The sequence below is a fragment of the Protopterus annectens genome, chromosome 9.part0 (genome assembly GCF_019279795.1).
Source record: "Protopterus annectens isolate FY-2018-M chromosome 9.part0, PAN1.0, whole genome shotgun sequence".
NCBI lineage: Eukaryota > Metazoa > Chordata > Ceratodontiformes > Protopteridae > Protopterus > Protopterus annectens.
In genome coordinates, this window is record NC_056743.1 from 382,208,304 (window position 1) to 382,233,588 (window position 25,285).

The 25,285-nt window shown below is 38.1% G+C and overlaps 1 protein-coding gene across 4 annotated transcripts in view; it reads left to right on the forward strand.

The window, feature by feature from the left end:
* The window catches only part of PDLIM2 (PDZ and LIM domain 2), a 3,176,635-nt gene that overhangs the window by 2,381,207 nt on the left and 770,143 nt on the right, over positions 1-25,285 (forward strand). The window lies entirely within an intron of this gene.

Sequence of the window (25,285 nt, forward strand, 5' to 3'; positions counted from 1 at the left end):
GGACCTTCTTTGGTGGATGAGACCAGACAGAGAACTTTGGAGTAGCCCTTTCCAGTCCCATCAGCCCAAGGCCATTGTGACCATGGATGCTTCCCTGATCAGGTGTCGGGGATTTCCAGGGAAAGATGGTCCAAGGCACATGGTCCACTTTGGAGGCCAACCTGCATATCAACGTTCTGGAACTGAGACTGGTGCTGTTAGTGTTGCAGGCATTTCATCCGGTTCTTCCTTCTGGGACAATTACAGTTTAGTCAGACAATGTGTCAGTAGTTTGGTATATCAGCAAGCAAGGAGGAACCAAGTCCTGCCCCTTGTGTCAAGAGACCATGAGGATTTGGCAGTGGGCGATAGCTTCCAATCGCTTTCTGATAACAATGCACATCCCAGGAAATTCCAACTTGATTGCAGACAAATTGAGCAGATGTATTCTCCTGCCCCATGAGTGGTCCCTCAATCCCGATGTGGCGGCAGAAGACATCTTCAGCCACTGGGACCACCCGTACTGTGACCTTTTTGCCTTTCCATCAAACAACAATTGCAGCACCTATTTTGCCCTATCCCCCCAAGGGGGAGTCCCCGAGGGATGCTGTGATTCATGTTTGGCCCACGGGACTTCTTTATGCTTATCCTCCCATTCCACTGATCCCACAGTTCCTAAAGAAAGCTCATCGGTTGAAATGCAAAGTGATCCTCATAGCCCCCTTTTGACTCCCTTTCCTTCTGCCTCATCTGATATGCCCCCGTGGGTTCTGGACCCACTTCCAGACATGATTGCTCACCCCCAACGGTTAAGCCACCTGAATTTGTCCAGGCTCAAGCTGACAGCTTGGTTTCTCCACTTCCTTTAATTGCTGGGCAGACTTATCTCACCTCACTTGTTCGGGATATTATCCTGGCCTCTCATAAACCATCCACCAGACAACTGTTTCAAGACAAATGGAAAATGTTCTCTCTCTGGTCAAAGGATAACATGCTAGATCTGTATTCAGCTCTGGTCACAGCAGTTTTACAGAACTTGTCTAAGTTTTTTGAGGAAGGTGCTGCAGCCTCTACCATACGAGTACATCTGGCTGCAATTTCAAATTACCATAATGGGCTGGATGGTACACCTCTTGTCTCACTACGTTCACGCATCAAGACCCCTGTCAAACAGCCTATTGAGCCATGGAATCTCACGTTAATTGTGCAGTCTTTGACTCTACCCCCCCTTTGAACCCACAGCAAAATGTGACCTGAAATTTCTGTCTTGGAAATCTTTGTTTTTGGTAGCCATTACATCAGCCAGATGGGTTTCAGAGCCACAGGCACTGTGCATCAAAAGACATTATTTGGTCTTTCACAAGGACAGAGTATCACTTCGGACGAATCCATCTTTCCTCCCCAAGGTTGTTTCTGACTTCTCCATCAATCAGTCCATTGAGCTACCAGAGTTCTTTCTGAATTTTTTGAATAAATGAGAGTAGTATTTACATGTTGGGAGGGTAGCCTAATGGTTAAGGTGTTTGCCTGACAAACACAAGGTCCAAGGTTTGAGTCTCACAAGGGATAATTGTCTAGGCTTACAATGGCTCGCAAGGGCAGTTAGCCTAGTACTAACATATAAACCTATAAATATTCCTTGGATGTGCACAGACAACTGAGATTTTATGTAGACAGAACCAAAATTATGCACAAGTCTGACCAGCTTTTCATTTCTTTTTCTGGACCTAGAATGGGAAATTCTGTATCCAAGGTTACTTTATTGAAATGGCTAAGGGACTGTATACGCTTCTCTTACTTTTCCACAAAAGAACCTATGCCACTGGTTAAAGCCCATTTCACTAGATCTATGGCAACATCTGTAGCTTGCCACTCCAGGGCTTCTATGGATGACATTTGCACAGCAGCCACTTGGGGTAAACCCCACACTTTCATCAGTCATTACAAATTGGATGTGGGGTCTCCAGAGGGAGAGCTGCCTTTGGCTCAATGGTACTCAGGAACATTCTTCCATAAGGGCCACCCATGTGTCTCAAGGTAGCTTGGGATTCTGTCCCATCAGTGATGAATGGAAAGAATTTTTATTTATTTTACATTTGTTGACCGGGCTAGGCTAGCTGGAGAAATTTCCATTTTCAGTAGCGGCCCGGGGAGAAAAGCTCCACAGAGTGAGATACATACAGAAAATCTATCAAACCAAAATAAAATAATGATAACAATAACAATCATAATATTGGAGTTAGTAATAGGGTTTGCAATAACAAAAAATAAAGACTAGTAAACCCTTCAATGTAAAGTACTACTACAGGAGTTAATTCCTATGACACACAATACTATCTACATGACATTATAGAAATTGAGAAAGAGAAGGAAGAAAAAAGAAAACTTATTAGATATAGTCAAAAAGGAAAGTATGTAAGGAAAGTAGAGTGAAAAGAAAGTAAGGGAAACGATAGAGATTAACTGTGGAGAAAAAGCAAAACAACAGTGGGGGAAGAAGAGTAAGACAAATAGTGAGTAGTGAATGAAGGAGTAAGGGAGATAGTTATATTTAGTTAGTAATAGTAAATCAGCTAGTCAGGTTTACTACATGAACAAAGCCAGTGATTTTGGAAATGCAGTTTAATATTTTGTTTGAAAAGAGGCAATGATGTAATCTTTGTTATGTTAGTAGGTAACAAATTCCATTTTGTCCCAACAGCATTGGTAAAAGAGAGTCACCAGCATTATTATTTGATTTTATAGAACTTGTCAGAAGTTTACTGGAGGAGCGGAGAGAGTTGAGATTTTTATAGGGGATTATGAGTTGTGAGAGTATTGGGGTATTATTAGGTTGGTACAAGATTTTGTGGGCGATGCAGAGTTGATGGATTATCAGATAGTTCTGAAACTCAGGCCAGCCTAAAAGTTTTAAGTTTAGACAATGATGTGTTTTATTGGGGTTGCCGGTAGCAAAGCGGGCAATGTTATTATAGCAGGTTGCCAGTTTGTAAAGGCTTGTTTTTTTGAGATTGGTGAAGATAGGTGAAGCATATAGAAGAGTAGAAATAAGATGGGAGTGAGCGATCCTTGTTCTAGTTGAAGGTGTAAGAAAAGGTCTAATTCGATATAGGGATCCTATCTTTCTGTTAACTAGTTTTATGGAGTTGTTAATGTGTAGGTCAAATGAGAGATTATTGTCAATTGTAATACCTAACAATTTAGTTGATGTGTCAGGTGAGATGACAGTGGCGCTGTTGGAGGAGATAGAGAAGTGTAAGGGAGAGGTCCTGGATGTGGGGGTAAAAAGAAGAAGTTTGGTTTTCTTTGCATTTAGTAAGAGGAAACGACTAGAGAACCATGTTTCTACGGTATTGAACACTGTTTGGGTGAGAGAGATAAGTTCAGTGGTAGAAGATGCTGAGCAGATGAGCGTAGAGTCGTCAGCGTATTGAATGCAGGTTGCTTGAGGGATTATTGTTTGAAGATCATTAATGAAGAGGGAGAAGAGAAGTGGTCCAAGGATAGAGCCTTGTGGAACACCAATGGAAACAGGCAAGAGAGAAGAGGTGTGGTTATCCCAGAGAACAGCTTGTTTTCTATCTGTGAGGTAAGATTTAAACCATGTAATGGCTGGGGTATCGAATGAGAGGGATTCAAGAGTATTAAGTAATAAGGGGTGGTTAACCATATCGAATGCTTTCGACAGGTCAATGAAGAGGGCAGAAGAGAGTAAGTTGTTGTTGCGGTTCTGATTAATAGTATCTACAAAAGAAAGCAGGGCAGTGGTGGTACTGTGATGTGGTCTAAAGCCATGTTGACAGTTTGCTATTATGTTATGATGAGAGAGATATTGCACAAGTTGAAGGTGGATACATTTTTCCATGATCTTAGCCAAAGGTGAGAGGAGAGCAATGGGCCTATAGTTAGCATAGTCAGTTGAGTGTCCACCTTTGTGTAGTGGGATAATATGAGAGACCTTCCAAATTTCAGGGATGATTCCTTCTTTGATTGTCCTATTTATGAGAATAGATATAGGATATGCAATAACCTTGGCAGCTTTTTGAAGAAAAAGAGATGGGAGCTTATCGGCAGAAGATTAACAACATCAGATAAAGAAGTTATGTCTTACCATAATGTTCCATCTGTGTTATTCATCTTCTTTCATTCATCACTTCCCACCCTCCTTCCCACTCCAAAGGCTCCTGGGGGATACTTTGGGTCCAAATGCTGTCTTAGGGCATTTGCGTAGAAGGGGCCTCTGCTTTCTTGGTCTATCATGGGCAAACTTGATCTGAGATAACAGGATGAAGGGCATTATGGGTAGAAGCTTCGCTCTAGAGTTTTTGGCTGTCATGAGCTTGGTAATAGGCCGACTCAGTTCCGAGGGCTCAGAACCGAACCCATCAGTGATGAATGAAAGAAGATGAACAACACAGATGGACTGTTATGGTAAGACATAGCTTCTTTTTGTGGTGTATGGTTTTCTTTGCATGCTATAAAGTAAAGTTTTTTCGGTTATTTTTGTGTGTAATGGGGGTTGTAAGTAGGTGCTGCTGTTCTTTTTTTTTCTTTTCTTTCTCCCTTCTCTATTTCTTCTTGTTAATTTTTAAGAAATGTAGGCACTGCAGTATAAAAAGTTATGGTTAAAAGAGCATAACAAAAGAAAAATTAATGTGCTTATTCAAATTCTTGCACGGGGGAATGACTGTATTAAGGACCTTTGATTGATAAACAAGTTTTAAGAGAAAGCAAGTAAATGGAAAAGAATATTGAATATTATGAGGCTTTTTTTTAGCAAATGAATGTATGCTTAGTAGCATTTCTGTATCTGGCACTCATGTCTCCATGGAAATTGTCTGTTAAAGAAAAATTGACTGTCTGGTTCTCATGTCTCCATGGAGACAATCTGATAATGAGAAATTTGTTATAGTCTGGTGGCGAGTGCTTGGTTTGTGGAAAAAAGGAGAAACTGCCTAAGAGGTAATGTTCTCTGAAACCATTCAGGGGTTTTCCCAGCTGTGAGAGCTATAAAGATAAGACAAAACCATTTAGCACTTAGTAGAAGCACAGGCTGCACCATGCTTCTTAGCATGGATAACCTTTCTTTTAGGTTCAAATCTGTGAGTGTGGCAGTCAGTTTGGGACATTTGTTCCTATTAGCAGGGTAAAACTTTAGTATCTGAAGATGTACATAGTTTTGTGTGTTAGAATTAAATTAATAGGTTATAGAGGGTATTTTTTGTTTATGTTTTAGTTTTTTGAGGGCTTTCAGCAAAACAAAAAGTTTTGTAAGATGTGACATAGGCTCAAATAGATATGACAAGAAGCAACTATATAAAATTTCAGCCTGCCAGTGTATGCATGTAACACAAAAGCCGGAACTAGACATTTAACAAAAAAGGTGGGAATAATAACTTTTTAATACAATGATGCTTTCTGTAATCTTTTAAATGTCAGTGGTCTCACAGATAAATACAAAAAAGACAGAATAGTGAACTATAAATAGAGAGCAGTGTAACAAGGAGTAGCTATTCTATACAAAACAAACCTGAAGCTTACTCTTCTTGACCTTACCCTTACCCAAACAAATAATGCTGAAATAATCTGCTCCAAAATTCAAATTAACACTACTAAAGCAATAAACATCATCTGTGCATACCTCCCCCCTGGAAATAACATCCCCACTTTAGAACAACTTCTTGAACAACTCTCTAATAACCTCCCTCAAGAAACACTATTCCTTGGGGACTTTAACATTGATTGGAAATCTTGTAACAATGCTAACCCTACTTCCCATATAAACCTTTATGGCTTCAAACAACTAATTGATAGTCCCACTAGAATAAATAATAAGAGCAAAAAAGAAACCACCTTAGACTGGATTCTTACAAACTCCCCCCTACAAACCTACCAAACTGGCATCCTTCCTGATGACCTTAGCGATCACTCCCTCACCTATGTCATTAGAGCTAAAACTAATCTAAACTTGCCTACCTCTCATAGAACACTATATTCAAAAAAACAATTTAATCCTGAACAGTTTCAAACAGAACTTTCACAATACAACTGGACCCCTCTAAAACACCTCTCACTTAACAATGCCGTCGAACATTTCAACTCAACATTCCTTGCAATCTTAAATCAACATGCCCCAAGTCGTACCATTAGAACAAAGACCAAAACAGCACCTTGGCTAACCTCTAATACTAAACAAAAAATTAGACTGAGAAATAAATCTTGGAAAAAATGGCGCTCCTCTAGAAACCCAACAGATCATCAAACCTTTAGAGAGCTCAGAAACAATACCTAAAAAGCCAACCTTTCTGATAAAAAGAATTATTACTTTGAACTTCAGCAATCCACCAAAAAAGAACCAAAAAAGTTCTGGTCTCCTATCAATAATCTACTTACCCCAGGCAAAGTAGTTACACCCAACCCACAGAATTTAGACCCTGATAATCCCTCTTTAATAGCCAATAACTTCAATACCTTCTTTACTACTTCGATACAAAGTCTAGCTAACCACCTATCTCCTGATGCTTCCCAACTGCTCTTATGTAACATCAACAATTCCCTTCTTCCCCTTCAACTTCAACCCATACCTACCTCCTACATACAATCTCTTTTACAAAAACTTAAACCCACTACCCCCTCAGCAGATAAACTTCCTGCTGAATTCCTGCAAGTAGCAGCTAAATCTATTGCCTACCCTGTTTCTATCCTAATAAACAGATCCATAAAAGAAAGTACTTTTCCAACAATCTGGAAGATATCACATATCATACCCTTACACAAAGGAGGTAAATCCACTGACCTTTCTAACTTTCGCCCTATAGCGCTATTATCTCCACTAGCTAAAATCATGGAAAAATGTATACATAAATAACTACTTAACCATCTCCTTCATAACAACCTACTAGCTAACACTCAACATGGATTTAGACCTTCACATAGTACTACCACTGCACTACTTTCTTTTACCAACACCATCAACTGTAACCGTAACAACAACAAACTAACCTCTTCTCTTTTCCTAGACCTGTCAAAAGCCTTGACATGGACAACCATACACTTCTTCTACATATATTAAAATCCCTTGCCTTGGATTTCTCTTCCTTAACCTGGTTCTCATCCTATCTTGAAAACCGACAACAAGCAGTACTATGGAAAAATTCTCTATCTGCTCTACTACCTATCTCTTTAGGAGTACCTCAAGGATCTATACTAGGCCCACTCTTATTCTCTATCTTTATTAATGATCTCCAATCATCTGTCCAAAACACTACCTGTATACAATATGCAGATGATTCCACCATTATTTGCACAGCTTCCACTCAATCTGAACTCCAGTCACTAACACAATCTACCTTTTCTACCGTCGAACAGTGGTTCTCAAAAAGATGTCTTCTCCTCAACCCTAAGAAAACAAAACTATTACTATTCTCACCTACCCACAAATCTTCTCAACTAAACTTTACTATTACTGCAAGTGATAATTCCCTCATCTCCCCCGACTCTACTACCAAACTGCTTGGTGTTACTATTGATAATCATCTTAGCTGTGATTATCACATCAATAACACTATAAAAGCAGTTAATAAAAAGATTGGGTCACTGTATAGAATAAAACCCTTCCTTACACCTGAAACACGGACCACCTTAGCACAATCACATCTCATCTCTACCCTACTGTATGCTTCCTCTATTTACAATAACCTCTCTAAAAGCAACCTTAGGAAACTGACTACATCCTACCACAATATAGCTCGTTTTGCCACAGCATCCCAGTATAGAACTCACCACTGTATAAACTTAAAACACTTACACTGGTTGGAACTTCCTAATAAACTTATCTATCAACAACTCTTAATAACACATAATATTCTATATCAACCTTCAAAGACACCTGCTCTTAGTAACCTCTTGACCCCCTATAATAACTTGAAACAGCTGCGCTCCGCCAAAAAGCTACAAATCAACACAACTAGAATTACAAATTCTGCAGGTAACTGCCTTTTCTCCAACTCAGTAGGCAAAATATGGAATAACCTCCCTCACAGATTACCTCTCGGCTCCTTTCATCTTTTAAAAACAACTTCTTTTACATCTGAACAACTTCTGGCTCTGCTCTTGTACCAATCCAGACTAATCTACTATCTTCATTCTACTATCATAATTCCTTATGTCAAAACTGCAATCTTTCTCTGTGATCACGAATGTCTCAATGACTGTACTGTTACGACTGTTCTCAAAAAAAAAAAAAAAAAGAGGGACAAACATTGTCTTTTATAAGTATGTACATACATTTTAAAATATGTAATTACCCCATCCTAACATAATTGTACTGTAAAGAATTAATGCCTTTCTCAATACGTAGATAGCACTATGTGTTTTTTATTACTTGATCTAAACTAATATGTATCCATTGTTGCTCACTGTCTGTGTCTCAGGCTTTTATTGTAATTGTTTAATTTCTATAGCCTTGTTTTAATCTGAGGAGCTTTTCTCCCCAGGCCTCCACTGAAAATGGAAATTATCCAGCTGGACTAGCCCGGTCAACAAATGTAAAATAAAATAATAAATAAATAAATAAATAAATAAATAAATAAATAAATAAATAAATAAAGATACACACTTGGAAAGAACTGAACATGTGGATTAAATAAAGAAAGGTTTTCAGGATGATTATTCAGCGGAATATCTGGGACAAAGGAAAGAGGAGTACTTATATTAATTGCAAGAAGAGCTACAAAGTGATATAAGAGGGCAAAAATATAATAATGGCAGATTTGTGGTGCCAAGGGGCTTCTGGCAAGGGAGGAGGATTACACTGGCATGTATTTATATTCCACTTAAAACTGCTATAATGAAGCTTAAGAGCATTCTCGGAAAAAGAATCAGTTTTCAGCAAAAAATGCTACTTATAGGTGGGGAGTGGAATTTGATTTGCAGCAATGAAGATGTGTCTGGGGAGCCCAGAAAGGAAAGTATAACAAACGAGGGTAGATTTGTGAAGACATTTATGAAAATATTTGGCATAGAATATGTGAATTCAGTAATAGGAGTTCGGCGTGAATTTACATATTACTCCCCAGTATATAAAAACTGGACTAGACTAGACAGAATTTAAATTTCACAGGAACATGTGCATTTAATTGAAGGTCTTGATACTCACCCAATAACTGTTTCAGATCATGCACCCATAATAACTAAAATAAAAACATAGGGTAATGAAAAATGAGACACTGGTGCTTTCCCACCTATCTGTTGAAAAGAGAAGAATTTAAGGAATGGATTGTGGAGATTATTCAGAAACTATTCAAGAGGATAGAAATTACTTCTGAAAATATAGCTAGGGACTGGGATAAAATTAAGGTAGACTTTAAAAATAGAGTGGAAGTAAATGAAAGGGCTCTATGGTTAAGACGTAACAAGAATTATGTAGAGGGACTAACAAATGTTAACGTATTGCACAATAGGGGGAATCCCACAGAACAAGAAGAGGATCAACTACAAAATGCTAAGCAGAAAATAAAATATTACCTCAGTAATATATACATGTTTAGAAAGATTGCTGTTAAGCAACTGTTTTTTGATAATAACACTGGAGCACAAAATTTTTAGCACAACACCTCAAGCAACAGAAAGTAGAAAAGGCTGCCCCAAGCTTAAAGGGTATTTTGGAAATTTTATGAAAGTCTATATAAAGCATAGAAATGTGGAAATCAAGAAAAGATACAAATGGAAATGTTTATGGAATAATTAAATATGCCAAGGTTAGAGGTAGATGAGACTCGATTACTAACAATTAGGAGAGGAGGAGATGAGATAAAAATTACGATGTATAAATAATCTACAGGAAAGTTCCCAGGAATAGATGGTAGCCCTGTGGAAGTTTGGAACTTAGGAGAAAAAAAAACTGATAAAGATCTGGAAGATTTTGTTTAACAGTATTTTAAGAGTAGGAGATGTATCAGTATCCTGGAAGAAAGCAGTGGTAGCTGTAATACCTAAGAAGGGTAAAGATCCATCAGATCCAGCTTCATATAGGCCCATTTCAATATTAAACCATGATTATAAAGTGTTCATGTCTATGATGGATAAAAGAATGACAAAATTAATGCCAAATTGATAGATATGGTTCAGTGTGGTTTTGTGGAGGGGAGGCAAACATTTGACAATATTAACAGAACACTGATGATCCAGAGGGAAGCAGAATGTAACAAAATACCACTGTTATTGGTGGGTCTTGATGCAGAGAAAGCATTTGACAGAATTGACTGAGACTTCATGAGTAGGGCAATGGAAGCATTTGCTTTTTCTGATACAGTTATAAGGTTGATTAAAAGAATATATGAGGGATCAGAGGTGGAAATTAAAGTGGGTGGGGTCCTCTCCGATAATTTCTGCTTGAGAAGAGGAACTAAGCAGGGTTGTCCACGTTCCCCTTTGTTTGCATTATATTTAGAACCATTGGCAAAGAAAATAAAGGACTCAGAAATTCAAGGATATAATTGGTATAGTAGTCAGGAAAAGCTGTCTCTATTTGCAGATAATTTTATTTTGTACATGACAAAACCAGAAAGGGATATTACAGTGTTATAAAACATTTTAAGACAATTTCAGATCTTCTTAGGATACAAAATTAATGAAGCTAAAACAAAGGCAGTAGCGTTAAATTATGTATCCACACACAAATTGGTCCATCAATATCCATATTTATGGGGATATGATAAAATTAAGTATTCAGGAGTATGAATTAGAAATTACTCTGTTGTGGCAGCTAAGGATATGTGGGAAGACACTAAGCAGAAGATAATACAAAAATTGAGAAACTGGAAGCTTTGTTATATTGATATGTATACTAAGATATACTCCATTAAAATGTTTTTAGTCCCTTTAGTCTTATACACAGGTCAGGCATATTTTTATCAACAAGATGAGAAGTTGTGGATAGTAATTAAAACAGAGTTGAAAGGTTTTATCTGGGAAGGGAAGACAGCAAGGGTCAAGTGGGATGAGCTGATTCTTCCAATAGAGTAAGGTGGACTAGGATTATGCAATCTGAGGGATTATTTTAGAGCAACACAGTTAAGGCTCTTATACATAGAACAAGCAGATAACTGTAATTCAAAGTAAAAAGAAATGATGCTGATACAGGGAAGAAGCTCAAGAAATAAGGAGAGATTGGGATTTTGGATGCAGACTCTTAAGGAAAACAAAAAAAATCATACAGAGTGTTATATTCATAAAATAGCAGGGAATATTCTAAGAAGCAAACCAGCACAAGAATGGAGAAAAGAGATTTTGCCGATAGGGATGACTGTGGTTAGGGATACAGATAATAGGCAGAGGGGGCTGGAATTTATTGGAGAAAATTGGCAAAGGAACCAAGGTATGGGGAGGAAATAACTAGAAAGGGAAAGGTAATAGAATGGGAAGAGGCCAAAAATGTATTTGGACTGCAGGTTAGAGATTGCCTTTCCTATCAAGGATTGATATCAGAGTATAGGCAAAGAGAAATAAATAGGGGGCTTCTGAATGAAAGACCAACACTGGTAGAGTTTTTAATAGAATCTAGAACAGAAGCTGCTGATAAAAAGGAATAATTAGTAAAGCATATAAAATATTGCATGATAATTATAAGAATCAATCAGAGTAGCTCAGAAAGGATTGGGAAGAGAGACTGGATAAGAAATTCACAGAGAGACAATGGGAGGATATATTCATATCTCCCAAATATGCAACATAAGTCTAGAAGATTTAGAATCTTTGCCTGGAAGTGTTTACATAGGTATTTTTATACGCCAAGTAGATTGAAAAGAATTTTTCCTCAGGTGTATAGCAAATGTTGGAGGTATGACGGGCAAGAAAGAGGAGGCTGAGAACATATTTTTGGGATTGTAATGACCTGGCAGACTTTAGGGATTCCTGCACACTGCTCTGTCAGAGATGCTGGGTGAGCAAATTGGATTGACTGGGGAGATTATTTTTTTTTAGTTATGCTACAGAATCAAAATTGCCTAGACATAGTAAAGCCTCGCCGAGTCTAATTATGGTAGCTACCAAAAAATGCAATTACTAGAAAATGGAAATCAAAGTCTAGACCAACTTTACTACAGGTAGTGACTATAGTAACAGAGATAAAACAACTGGAAATGGGATCTTTAGAAAAGGGAGCAAACTACATAGGAAAAAATGGGAATTGTGGGAACAATATACAGTATGCAGAGCAGGAGTGAGGTTTAAGAGACAGGATTTGAATGAGTCATATGATACGTAATTAACAATGATTTGATAGATTACAAGTGAATTATAATGTTTGCAGCTACAGTTGTTTCAATGGTGTCTGTGATTTATACTGTTTGCAACTAAAGAGGTGTCATGCTGTTTGTTTTTCATGTATATTAATGAAAGATTGCTTCTGTCATATGTGAAAATTTAATAAAGATGTTTGTTGGCAAAAAAAAAAAAGTTCATGAAAGGAGTATTGCATGAGACCCTTCACAAGCAAATATCTCCTTTGTGGGATCTAAATTATGTTCTTGAAAATTGACCCTAGAACCTTTTGAACTGGCAGCTCATGCTGATCTTAACTTCTTAACATGGAAAACCATTTTGCTTATTGCTCAGACATCTGCAAGGCAAGCAAAACAAAAAGTAACTGGAACCATGAGCAAGGATAAACAGTAGTTAATTCAAAAAATTCAAAGTCCACAACTTACTTGAAGAGTTTTTTTTAAGTAATACTTGTTTATTCCAAGAGTTTAACATCCATAATGTAGTTAGAAGTGCTTTTTCCACAAGTTTAAAACCCACAAATGTACTTAAGAAGTTGCAAGTGCAGAAAACACTTTCACCCAGATAGACTTCATCAGGCAAAGAAACTGAGCAACACATTGTGCTTAGCTTATATAATCAAGGTGTAGTCACATGATCTAGTCACATAATAACAAAAATAAGTAAAATACACATAAATTGTATGTATAAAAATGTAGGTGACAACAGTATGAAATGTAATAAATATTGAAAGTACTTGTAAAATTTTGCTTTTTCAAATTTTTTAAACATATAGGGTACAGACAAATAGAAAAAGTTCAGTGCATGTGAGTATGTAAGTACTTCAAATAAGGCAACCATGTTATTCAAGCCAGGGGGTATATGTGCCTTAAATCTAAAAATCCATTGCCATTCTATCGTCTCTGTATGTAATTTCATGTCACCCCCTCTAAGCAGTGCACAAATAAAGTGGAAAATAGCAAATTTAAAAGTATGGGATAGTTCTGTATTAAGAATATGTTTATATAAGGCATTTGTTTGAACACTTCTCCCGATGTCTGACATGTGTTGACCTATTCTCTCTTTTAATTTTCTATTTGTCTTGCCTATGTAGTACGCTTCACACTTGGAGCAGTTTTCTATGTATAGTAAGCATTGTGTGTTGCAGTTACCAAATGCTCTTAGTTCAAAAGCCGCATCTTAGACCGGATGTCTAACAAACTTGTCAGTATTAATTTACTTGCAAAAAGTGCAATCGTTACATCTGTATGTTCCTAGCTTATTAGTGTAGAAGTAAGGTATATATTTTTGGTTCCTCTTTATGACAAAGAATGTTCTTTAAGTTACTAGCTCTTCTATTACTAAATCTTGGTGAATTTGATATATTCCTTAGCCAAGGTATGTTAGTTAGTATAGACCAGTATTTTTTAATAGTATTCTTTAAAACCGGTGTATTTCTATTATGTGTAAGAGTGTATCTTAATTTGAAGTAATTATGACGTGGACGATTGTACATCTGTGTTGGAGGTTAGCAGAGGTGTGTATTCTGTGGATCTCGTTTATAATGTCTTATTTAATTGTTGTAACTTGTTGACTATAACCTCTCTGTATGAATACTGAAGCAGTACTTTTCAAGTTGCTGTTCCATTAGTGAATCATTTGAATTTAATTTAGCTAACCTAACAAGTTGATTTTTAACAATGTTTGGATAGATTTGTGATGGGTGTAAGTTGGTTCTATGTAGATATGTATTTTCCTGGATGATTTTCTGTACATAGTAGTATCTGTCTGACCAGTATGAAGTTTGTTTAGGGTTATGTCAAGAAAATTAATTGCATGAAAGGATGCTTCACATTTAAACTTTAACAGATCAGTAGTTGTAGAGATATATGACTCAAATTTCCTGAATTCTTCTAGTGTACCTTCCAATAATAAAAAAAGGTCATACACAAACCTTTTATAAAATTTTACATTTCTGAGATAGGGATTCTTTTTCACTGACTGCATGTTGTTTCTTCCATTGGTACATTACAATGTTGGCATAGGTGTTGGTGACTGGGGTACCCTTCCCCACACCTCTTGCCTGTTTGTAAAACTTCTTTTGATATGAAAAGATATTATTGGTAAGCATAATGTCCAGTAATTCACAAATAACATTAATGTGACACTGTATAATCAGAGAATTCAAGTAAATGTTTTAACAAATCAAATTCTTATCTCATTGGGAATAACTGTGAACAAGGAGTCTACATCTAATGTAATAAGAAAACAGTATTTTGCTGGGTGTAACATAAGCCATTCTGATAGGTAAGAAATGAAATCAGTTGTGTCCTTGATAATGGTACCTTACATGTAAATATTTCTTAAGTTGATTATCAAGGTAGCTTGATAAGGGCTCTGTCTCCCATCCTCTTGCTGACACCATTGGTCTAAGCGGGGGAGATACAAGGGATTTATGGACTTTAGGTATGCCATATATAAAGGTACAACAGGAATAGCAGTTCTAAAGTGCTGGTATAATTCTTCTCCAATGAGGTTGTCCTTGAGTATGTTTTCTATTCTTAAGGAAATCTGCTTAATTATCTGATTCACCAGTTGTTTATTTGCTCATAATCTGAGGTGGCTAGCATGGAGAGCATTTGATTGTTATACTAGTCAAAGTTCATAATCACAGTACCCCCACCTTTGTCTGCTGGTTTTATGAATTTTATTTATTTATTTATTTATTTTATATTTTTTTTTTACCGGGAATGTCCGACTGGAACAAGGTCCATTTACAGTGGAGGCCTGGGGAGAAAAGCTCCGTAACATGACAGTACAACTACAACAAATGACAAAAAAAAAAATTCTGTATAGAGGCATATATACAATCAGAGCTCCATGTCTTTATATGACAACACATAATCCACGAATGACAGAATATTTCTATACAGTGGCATATATACAATCAAGGAGATATTTTGTACCTTAGTTTGATTTGAGCAAGCTTGGTATATAGATAGCAAAACTTTGAATTCCCTATTGGTAGTACAAAGCATAAAAATGAAGGAATGGAATCTGGAAAATAATGCTATTTGGGAGATATGTTGTAGTGTGAGAAATAGTTTGTATAAATATTATAGTGTAGTTATAATATTTAAACAGCATCTAAACATCCAGATCTTAAAATCATCAGCTCCACAAATAGGCAATGAAGAAATAATATATACCAACCTCAAAATTAACCAAAACAAAACCATCAACATAATTTGATGCTACTTCCCACCTGGCCAAAACATCCCTCCACTAGAAAACCTCCTCAGCTGGTCTACCCACAGTCTCCCCCAAGAAACTATCATCTTAGGTGATTTCAATATTGACTGGCAATCCTGTTCTGGCAGCAATCCAACCCATCGTGTACACCTTCATGGCTTCACCCAACTAGTCCAGTCACCAACCAGGATAAATAAAAACTCCAGCAAGCACACTACCCTGGGTTGGATACTAGTCAGTAAGAGCCCCCAGTCATATATAACAGGCTGCTTATCAGATAGCCTCAGTGTTCACTCCCCAACATTCCTACTCAAAAAATACCTGTACCAAGCTAAACCTGTCATCTACCATCAAATACATAAAAAACTAAACTTTAACCCACTCACATTCATCTCATCCCTCAAAGAATGTAACTGGCATCCTCTAAAGTACCTCAGTCTAGATGACGCAGTTGAATTTTTTAATACTACCTTCCTGAGCATCCTTAATTACCATGCCCCCATAAGATTTTCCAGAACCAAAGCACAACCCTCCCCATGGCTACAGAAAACCACTAAGTCAGAAATGAAAAACAGGGATAAAGCCTGGGAGCACTGGCGCAAAACCAAAACCCCCTCAGCTAGACAGAAATTCCTAGAACTACACAATAGAGTCAAAAAGCTAATAAAACAGGACAAATTCCAATACTACCAGTCTGCCCTAGACTCCTCACAACACAGCCCCAAACAATTCTGGTCCTCCATAAACTCCATCCTCCACCCAGGTAAAGTCAGTACCCCTCCTCCTAACATCCCTCACTCCTCAGAAAATATTGCTACCTCGTTCAACACACACTTCACCCAAACCATACTATCACTAGCTAAACAACACAACCCCCCCTCCCCTCCAACCCACACATTCAACTAGTAATCTCCCCACTGCCTTCTCTTTTTCTCCTGTACCTACCTCCAACATAAAAAACTCTTAACTAAACTTAAACCCACCAAATTAGCAGCAGACAACCTCCCAAGTGAATACCTATCACAGCTGATGCTCTGGCCTGCCCAGTATCCATCTTGATTAACCGATCTCTGTCAGAAAGTTACGTTCCCACACTGTGGAAAGTATCACATATAATTCCCCTCCACAAAGGCGGACCCTCCACAGAACTAACCATTTACCGCCCCATAGCTATTCTCTCTCCACTCTCCAAAATACTAGAGAGATGCATACACTCTCAGGTCTCAGACTACCTACTTACTAACAACCTCCTTTCCAGTACTCAGCATGGTTTCCGACCAAACCATAGCACCACCACTGCCTTACTCTCCTTTACTAACACTATCCTTCAGCATAAAAACAATGGCTGTCTCTCCTCTGCTACTTTCCTAGACCTATCTAAAGCATTTGACATGGTCCCACACAAACAACTTATCTCTGTCCTCAATAACCTATCCTTCTCACAATCAGTCACCAACTGGTTTCAGAGTTACTTGTCTGACCGCCAACAATCCGTTGTATGGCAGAATGACGTATCTCCCCAACTACCTGTCTGCATAGGGGTTCCCCAAGGATCCATCCTTGGACCCCTATTCTTCTCAGTTTACACCAATAATCTAGCCTCTGCCACCAAACATGGCACACTCATACAATACGCAGATGACTCGACCATCATCTGCTCAGCCCAGTCCCTACCCAAACTGCAAAAAGTCACACAGGAAGCCTTTTTCTCTGTTGAAACATGGTTATCCGATGCCCAATTAATACTCAACCCAAATAAAACTAAACTACTCATCTTCCAACCCACCAAACATACTCAAAACAACTCTCACTTTAACATCACAGCAAAAGACAACACCACTATATACCCAACTGAACACATCAAATTGCTAGGAGTGGAAATAGACAATAAACTAAAATTTGACATTCACATATCCATGACCATAAAAAAAGTCCACAAAAAACTAGGAGCGTTATACAGAAATAAGCAATTTCTCACCAAAGCAGCAAAGATTTCAATAGCAAATTCCCACCTTATCTCCACCCTACTTTATGCCTTTCCAATATATACCAACCTAAGGCAATGTGATCTAAACAAGCTAGACACCTGCTACAACAAAATCGCCAAATTCGCCACAGGGGCATCCTACCATAGTCACCACTGTCTCCCACTTGCTGAACTGGGCTGGCTTGAACTCCCTCACCTACTTCAGTGGTATCAACTCTCACTCGCCCACAAACTAGTAAACCATCCACTAAATGTCCCATCCCTCCAGAATCCACTCCAACCCTATCGCACCACCAGACCACTAAGATCCAGCAACAAAAATCACTTGCAGATCACTAAAGCCAATAACTCTGCTGGTGAAGCACTATTCTCTTGCGCCATAGTCAAATTATGGAACTCACTCCCACCCACAATTACCTCTGTACCATCATGCACCCACTTCAAAACTTTACTAAAAGCACACCTAAAAACATGCTGGCTATGCCCTTGCAACTCCCACTCTAATATCATCCACCCCATCCAACCACTACCTTTCTCTCCACTCCACTAACTACCTTGATTATAGCAAGCTCAGATGCTCATAAGCCTAGTACGTATTATACAGCAGGAACTTCTCATTGTAACATTTGTTAAAGTCTGTTATGTACTTCACAGGTAAAGATTCTAGTTGTCTACTGATGTACTATGTTCTTCAGCTGTAAATATGTTGTAAGTAATTGCTATGTTAAATTGTTAATCGCTATGTAATCCAATGTAACTACTGTCTGTTTATTTTACAGTGGAGCTTTTCTCCCCGGGCCTCCGCTGAAAATGGACCTACGTCCAGTCGGACACTCTCGGTCAACAAATTTAAATAAATAATAAAAATAAATAAATAAATTGTAGGATAGTAGTTCCTGATAGGGAGTATTTGAGTAGTACAGAATAGCTGAGGTAAGCAGTGAGGAGATGAGGTGTGGCAAGTTAGGAGGAGAGCAGAAAAGATTTTATGTGATACAGGGACAGAGCCATGATCGCAAGAGGTGTGACTTTAGTGATGTCTTGAAAAGTGCGATGGATGGTGCAGAGGAGATACTTTGTGGGGAGGTTATTCCATTCCCTAGCAATGGTGTGGGGGAACAGCCTTTTCCCTGCAGTGTTGTTGGCTTTGGTTATGCAGAGCAGGGTTTTGTTGGATGAGCGTAGAGAGCAATATGCAGAATATTGGCTTAGAAGTTGGTTTAGGGCTGGGGTTTTCTGAGGATTCCTTATGTTGAAGGTGATGACTAATTGGTGATAGCTAATTAGCTGAGGGAGTTCTAACCACTGTAGTTGCTTCAGGGCAAGACAGTGATGACTTCTAAAAGTGGAGTTGTTAGCAAATTTTGCAATTTTATTGTAACATGACTCTAGTTTGTTTAGGTTTGTTTTCCTGATATGAATTAGGATTGGTGATGCATACATTAGGGTAGACAAGAGGTGGGTTTGGGCTAGGGAGATTCTAGCTTGGTCCGATAGGAAATGTTTGTGTTTGTATAGGGTTCCTAGTTTCTTATGTATCTTTGTGATGGTTTGTGAGATATGGACGTTAGAGTTTAGATTGTTATGTATTTCAACCCTGAGCAGCTTAGTGTGAGTGGAGGGGGAGATTGTGGTCCCATTTTTGCAGGTGATAGTGAAGGTAGGAGGTGTGGATTTGGATTTATTGGGGGTAAAAAGGAGTAATTTATTCTTGTTGGGGTTTAGAATGAGTTGGATATCCGTAATCCATTTTTCCACAGAGCAGAAGGATTCTTGGGTAAGCTTTTGAAGGGTGGTTATGGATGGGGCTGAGCAGACTAGGGTGGAGTCATCTGCGTACTGTATAAGTGATGCATGCAGGGTGGAAGCATGTAGTTTGTTAGTGAAAATGGTGAATAATAGAGGACCCAGTATTGATCCTTGTGGGACGCCTATAGTAGTTAGTAATAGTGGAGATAGTGTACGTTGCCATTTAACTGATTGTTTTTTGTCAGAGAGATAGCTTCTAAACCATGAAGTAGTGGGGGGGGTGAAGGATAAGGTTGACAGAGTGTCTAAGAGTAGGTTATGGGAGACCATATCAAACACTTTTGATAGATCTAGGAATATGGCTGAGACAAATGTGTTGCTTTTTCTTAGATGGTTAATCTGACTGGTAAAGGAGAGTAGAGTAGTGGTTGTGCTATGGTTTGGCCGGAAACCATGCTGTGTGGGGGAGAGAGGAGGGTTTGTAGTAAGATTCTTGACTGCCAGTATCTCTGATACAGTCAAGTTAAAGTATTTACTGTGCTTGTCCCCATAAAAATGTTTATATTTTTCTTTTTGCACTGATTTTTCAAAGGCCAAAACAAGCGGATTGTTAGGTGGTATAAAGGTAATTGAACGTTTGGGTACATTCAGTGTAGTATTGTTCTCTTTGAACAGAATCTTCAGGTTAAGAGAACGCATAAACTATTTAAGTTCTACCAACATTTGAGTAGAGCATACAGATGTTAAACGTTTAGATAAAACTGACAGTTCATCCAAATTTAAAGTATAAGATGCTAAATTTATTACTGTTGATTCATTGTGTGTTGGAACTTCATTTGGCTCCTGGATATGGTTCTGTTGTTGTTCCTCCTCTTGTTGTTGTTCTTCGTTTTCTGTCGAGGTTCCAACATGGGGAGGGGGTCTGTTTCCAGAATTGTAAAATCCAAGGGATCCAGAGCAGAACATTGATGGCATCTACTAAGGTTATTGGCCGTTGCACTTCCTGCAGCATGGGTTCAGTAGGAATATCCTCAGTAGTTAGAAGTTGTACATTGATTGGTTCTTGTTGTGGTTGGTTACATTGGTTACTGGTTCTGTTGGCTGGCCAAGTAAAAACATTTCCACGTTTAAAATCATTTGTGTCTCTACGAAGTTTCCTTTTCTTTGTTTCTATTAACCACTGTTCAAAAGCTGTATTGCAGTCTAATGTTTCTTGTAAAAGAAGAGAATGTTCATATACTTCAATACCTGTAAAGAAATCCTGGTAGATAGCTTCTACTTCCTTGCTTAGTTGCTATTCAGTTGGATTAAAGAACACAAGCATAAGCTCCATGTACTGAAATGAGCAGCTAAGAGTCACTGCAGCTAAGATTTACTAACTGCCAATGTCTGAGTAGATCTGGATATTGTTCTCTATAAGAGGGCATTTTTAGTATGCATAGCCCTCTTGGTACTATCTTTTTTTGTAAATAAACTGAAAAGCTTAAGCGCTGCCATTGCATGCATTTAAAGGCAAAAACAGTTTGTTCAAATTGATGCAACTTTTTTGATATTGCCTAAGAATATCCACATTCTGATTAGGTTGCATGGTAGTAGAATCATTGTTAAAGTACAGGTCTCCCAATAGGGGGGTTTTAGAGACATTAATGATTTCAGAAATTGGTGTAATTTTCCTGGCTGGCATGTTGCTGGTTGTAGGTATCCTTGAAATGATCATGTCCACTGCACCCACCGATAAAGAAACAGCAAAAGTACAACAGTACTAATGCAGTGACAAGTCCATTACTAATAAGGAAAAATGGTCAAAGTGGAAAGGAATGATGCTGATACAGGAAAGAAGCTCAAGAAATAAGGAGAGATTGGGATTTTGGATGCAGACTCTTAAGGAGAAAAAAAATTATATATTCATAAAATATCAGGGAGTATTCTAAGAACCAAACCAGCACGAGAATGGAGAAAAGAGATTTTGCCTTTAGGGATGACTGTGGTCAGAGATTCAGATAATAGGCAAGAGGGGGCTGGAATTTATTGGAAAAAACTGGCAAAGGAACCAAGATATTGGAAGGAAATAACTAGAAAGGGAATGGTAATAGAATAGGAAGAGGCCAAGAATGTATTTGGACTGCAGGTCAGAGATTGCCTTCCCTATCAAGGATTGATATCAGAGTAAAGGCAAAGAGAAAGAAAAAGGGGGCTTCTGAATGAAAGACCAGCACCAGTAGAGTTTTTAATAGAATGTAGAACAGCAGCTGCTGTTAAAAAAGGAATAATTAGTAAAGCATATAAAATATTGCATGATCATTATAAGAATCAATCAGAGTAGCTCAGAAATGATTGGGAAGAGAGAGATACACACTCTGGCTAGGCTTATAAATGCCCTCAGGCAGATAGTCTAGTACCTACCTATGAACCTATGGATAAGCAATTCACAGAGACAATGGGAGGCTATATTTATATCTCCCAAATATGCAACAAAGTCTAGAAGATTTAGAATCTTTGCCTAGAAGTGTTTACATAGGTATTTTTATACCCCAAGAAGATTCCAAAGAATTTTTCCTCAGTTGGATAGCAAATGTTGGAGGTGTGGCAGGCTAGAAAGAAGTGGCTGGGAGCATATTTTTGGGATTGTAATGACTTGGCAGACTTTAGGGATTCCTGCACACTGTTCTGTCAGAGATGCTGGGTGAACAGATTGGATTGACTGGGGAGATGATTTTTTTTAGTTATGATACAGAATCGGAATTATCTAGACATAGTAAACCCTTGCTGAATCTAATTATGGTAGCTGCCAAGCTGCAGTTACTAGAAAATGGAAATCAAAGTATAGACCAACTTTACTAGAAGTAGTAAAAATAGTAACAGAGATAAAACAACTGGAATTGGGATCTTTAGAAAATGGAGGGAGCAAACTACATAGGAAAAATGGGAATTGTGGGAACAATATATGCAAAGCAGGAGTGAGGTTTAAGAGGCAGGATTTGAATAAGTCATATAATACTTAATTGACAATGACTGGATAGATTACAAGTGATGTATAATGTTTGTAACTGAAATGGTGCCATATTGTTTGTTTTTCATGTATATAAATGAAAGATTGTCAGTGTCATATGTGAAAATTTAATAAAGATGTTTCTTGGCAAAAAAATATGTTCATGAAAGGAGTATTGCATGAGACCCTTCACAAGCAAATACCTCATATGTGGGATCTAAATTATGTTCTTGAAAAATTGACCCTGGAGCCTTTTGAACTGGCAGCTCATGCTGATCTCAACTTCTTAACATGGAAAACCATTTTGCTTATTGCTCTGACATCTGCAAGGCAAGATTCTGAGCTGCAAGTTCTCATGGCCTTACCTGATTTTCCACAGGGATGGGGTTGTGTTATGCACTTATCCTTCTTTCGTGGTTTTAGAATTCACTCGTGCCGTCAGTCTGTTAATCTCCCTGTGTTCATTCCAGAACCTAAGAATAAGGGAGAGAAGATACTTCATACCTTGGATTTGCTTAGGCAGCTCAGATATTCACTTGACAGGACAAAGGTCTTGAGGAAGACCAGTAGGCTTTTTATTTCCTTTTCTGGGGCAAATAAAAATCCGCCTCTATCAATCTGTTGCACATTGGTTGTCCTCTGGTATTGTTGTTTGTCATACCCACCCTGGCAAGACAAATCCAGGCAAGGTGAAGGCACATTCCATGAGTGCCATTTCCTCTTCAGTGGCATATTGGAAAAGAGTGTATTCTAGAAGTGTGTAGAGGCAAGAACTTCGTCTTCCATCCATAACTTCGTGAAGCTCTATAAACTGGATGCTTTTTCTAGATCCAGAGGAGGCTTTTTGTGGACCATTCTCCAACCACTCATAGACCCTTATCCTTTCTCCTCCCAGGTTGGGTAAGATTTGGGAATGTTCCCGTATGCCAGTAAGGCAGTTTGTTGAACACAGTATAATTGTATAAGTTTCACTTACCTGCGACAGTAGATATTCATAGAACACATTGCTTTACTGGTAGTACTCTCCCACCATCTCCCTTTTGTTGGGTGTACATAGATGTTTGTTGAAGTTGCTGCTGTATGTTGGTTAAGCAACCTTTGTTATTGTTGTGAGTGTGTGTGGCATTTGGTTTGGAACAGTATGTGTTCACAAAGCTTGTATTTCCATCTTTTTTTCCTGTTGGACTTGAGAAAACTGAAAGGGTCTTGTCTGTGATTGTAATGGGCTGTCCTGGTCCTGCTAGGTGATTGGTCCTTCACCCTCACAGTAGGAGGAGTTCTTAACTTTGCTATACTGCCAAACGGAGAGTAGCAGGGCACTACATACCCATGTGCCAGTAAGGCAGCATGTTCTACAAACAACTGTTGTTACAGGTATGTGGAACATGCGCAAATGTACTTTACTCATGAGTGATCTGACTGTAATTGATGGAACAAAAGAAGATGATGTCTGTGATGTCTTTCTTTTTAAGGGGAGTATCAAAAAAGTGCACAGTGGCAGTCTAATTCATTGTCTGCCTAACTTGTACAGAGTGACAGTAGTGGTTAATTTTTCTCTAATTGTTGTAATAACAACAACAGATGCACCTTTATATTCCTTCAAACATGTTTTTCAGTTTCTATTCAAGACCTTCATCTAGGAAGCAACACTATGGCACTTTCAACAGCTTACAGTGCCTTTTATGAGATTATAACTGATGTTTTTTCTCTCACTGGGTCCAGACATTTGCTGTCTTTGTTGCAGCTCATGTTGGTGCCTGTGTTTATTAAACTTAACAGTCACTTCAGTGGCAAATCCAAAGGAGTGTAGGGGAAGCTGGCAAGGGGCCAGCTTGAGGAGGCTGTTGCAGTGGATCATGGGCATGAGGAGTTTGGGCATGCATTACACTACATAGTATGAGAAAGCAAGGCATTCTTTTATTGTGCTTCCTGGTTACCCTCTGCTTTCACACACTATCTGGTTGCTTAGCCCCACCCTCAAAGCTGATAGCTACCTTCTGTGTACCTCTTTGATGTTAGATTGTTAAGAAAGTGAAAGAACCAATGGCCTCATCAGTGTATTTAAACTTGTTGTTGTCAGATATATACAGAGCATGTCTCTTTACCTGTCTTTTAAAAGGTAATCACTTTCTCTGTACATATTTGATGTTACTCTAGGAGGAAAGTTAAAAAAAATGGCCTCTTTAGTGTATGTCACCTTGATGCCATTAGATACATGCACAGTGTAATGATAGGAGATACTGCCAGCCATGCCAGGAGAAAGAGGGCAGTAGATTTTTAACATATGCCAGCACAGCTAGCGGGAATTTTGTAAATAATTATATGTCATTTGTATATCAAACTGATTTGCACAGGTGATTGTACTGAAAATGTATTTGTGATGTTTGCTTATATTAAAATGTATCAACAGTGTGCCCTGCTGGAAGGAAAAGAAATGTATATGTATTATTGTAGCTATATAAATGTATCCATTGTAACATCTTATACGGGAAGTGAAGAGGTTAATCTTAATCCACCTGACTTTTCAAAATATTCTTGAAGTTAAATTATTTTATGGGTTAAGCCATAAAGATGTTATCCCACAGTTTTGAATGGAGCCAGAGAGATGCAATGCCTATGCTGCAGAATAGTTGGTAGCTCCTGTAGGAAGAGTGAAATGGTTTTATGACTTCCAGCAGCTGCACCACACCTGAGCAATGCTCTATATGTGTGCATTGTAGAACATAGGTGCTAAACCTTGGTAGCTTCTAGTGATTGGGGACTAGTGTAGAAAACAGAGTCAGGTGACCAGATGTATGTGACGTCATTCTGTACAGAAATAATGTTTTAATATTAGAGGAGATCGAAGTCTCAAGAGCATTCTGTATTCTGTCTTGGATCTGAAAAGATGGACTACTCACCCACATTATCTTGTCTTGCTCTATTCAGTAAGTAGGAACAGTAATTCTTTAACTCAATCAAGAATAGATAGTGAGACTGGCTAAATACTGCTTTTTTTTATAACTATGAGAAACTTTCTATTGGTGTTATTTTTAATATTCTCCGTGACTGAAACTCTGGTGTGTAAT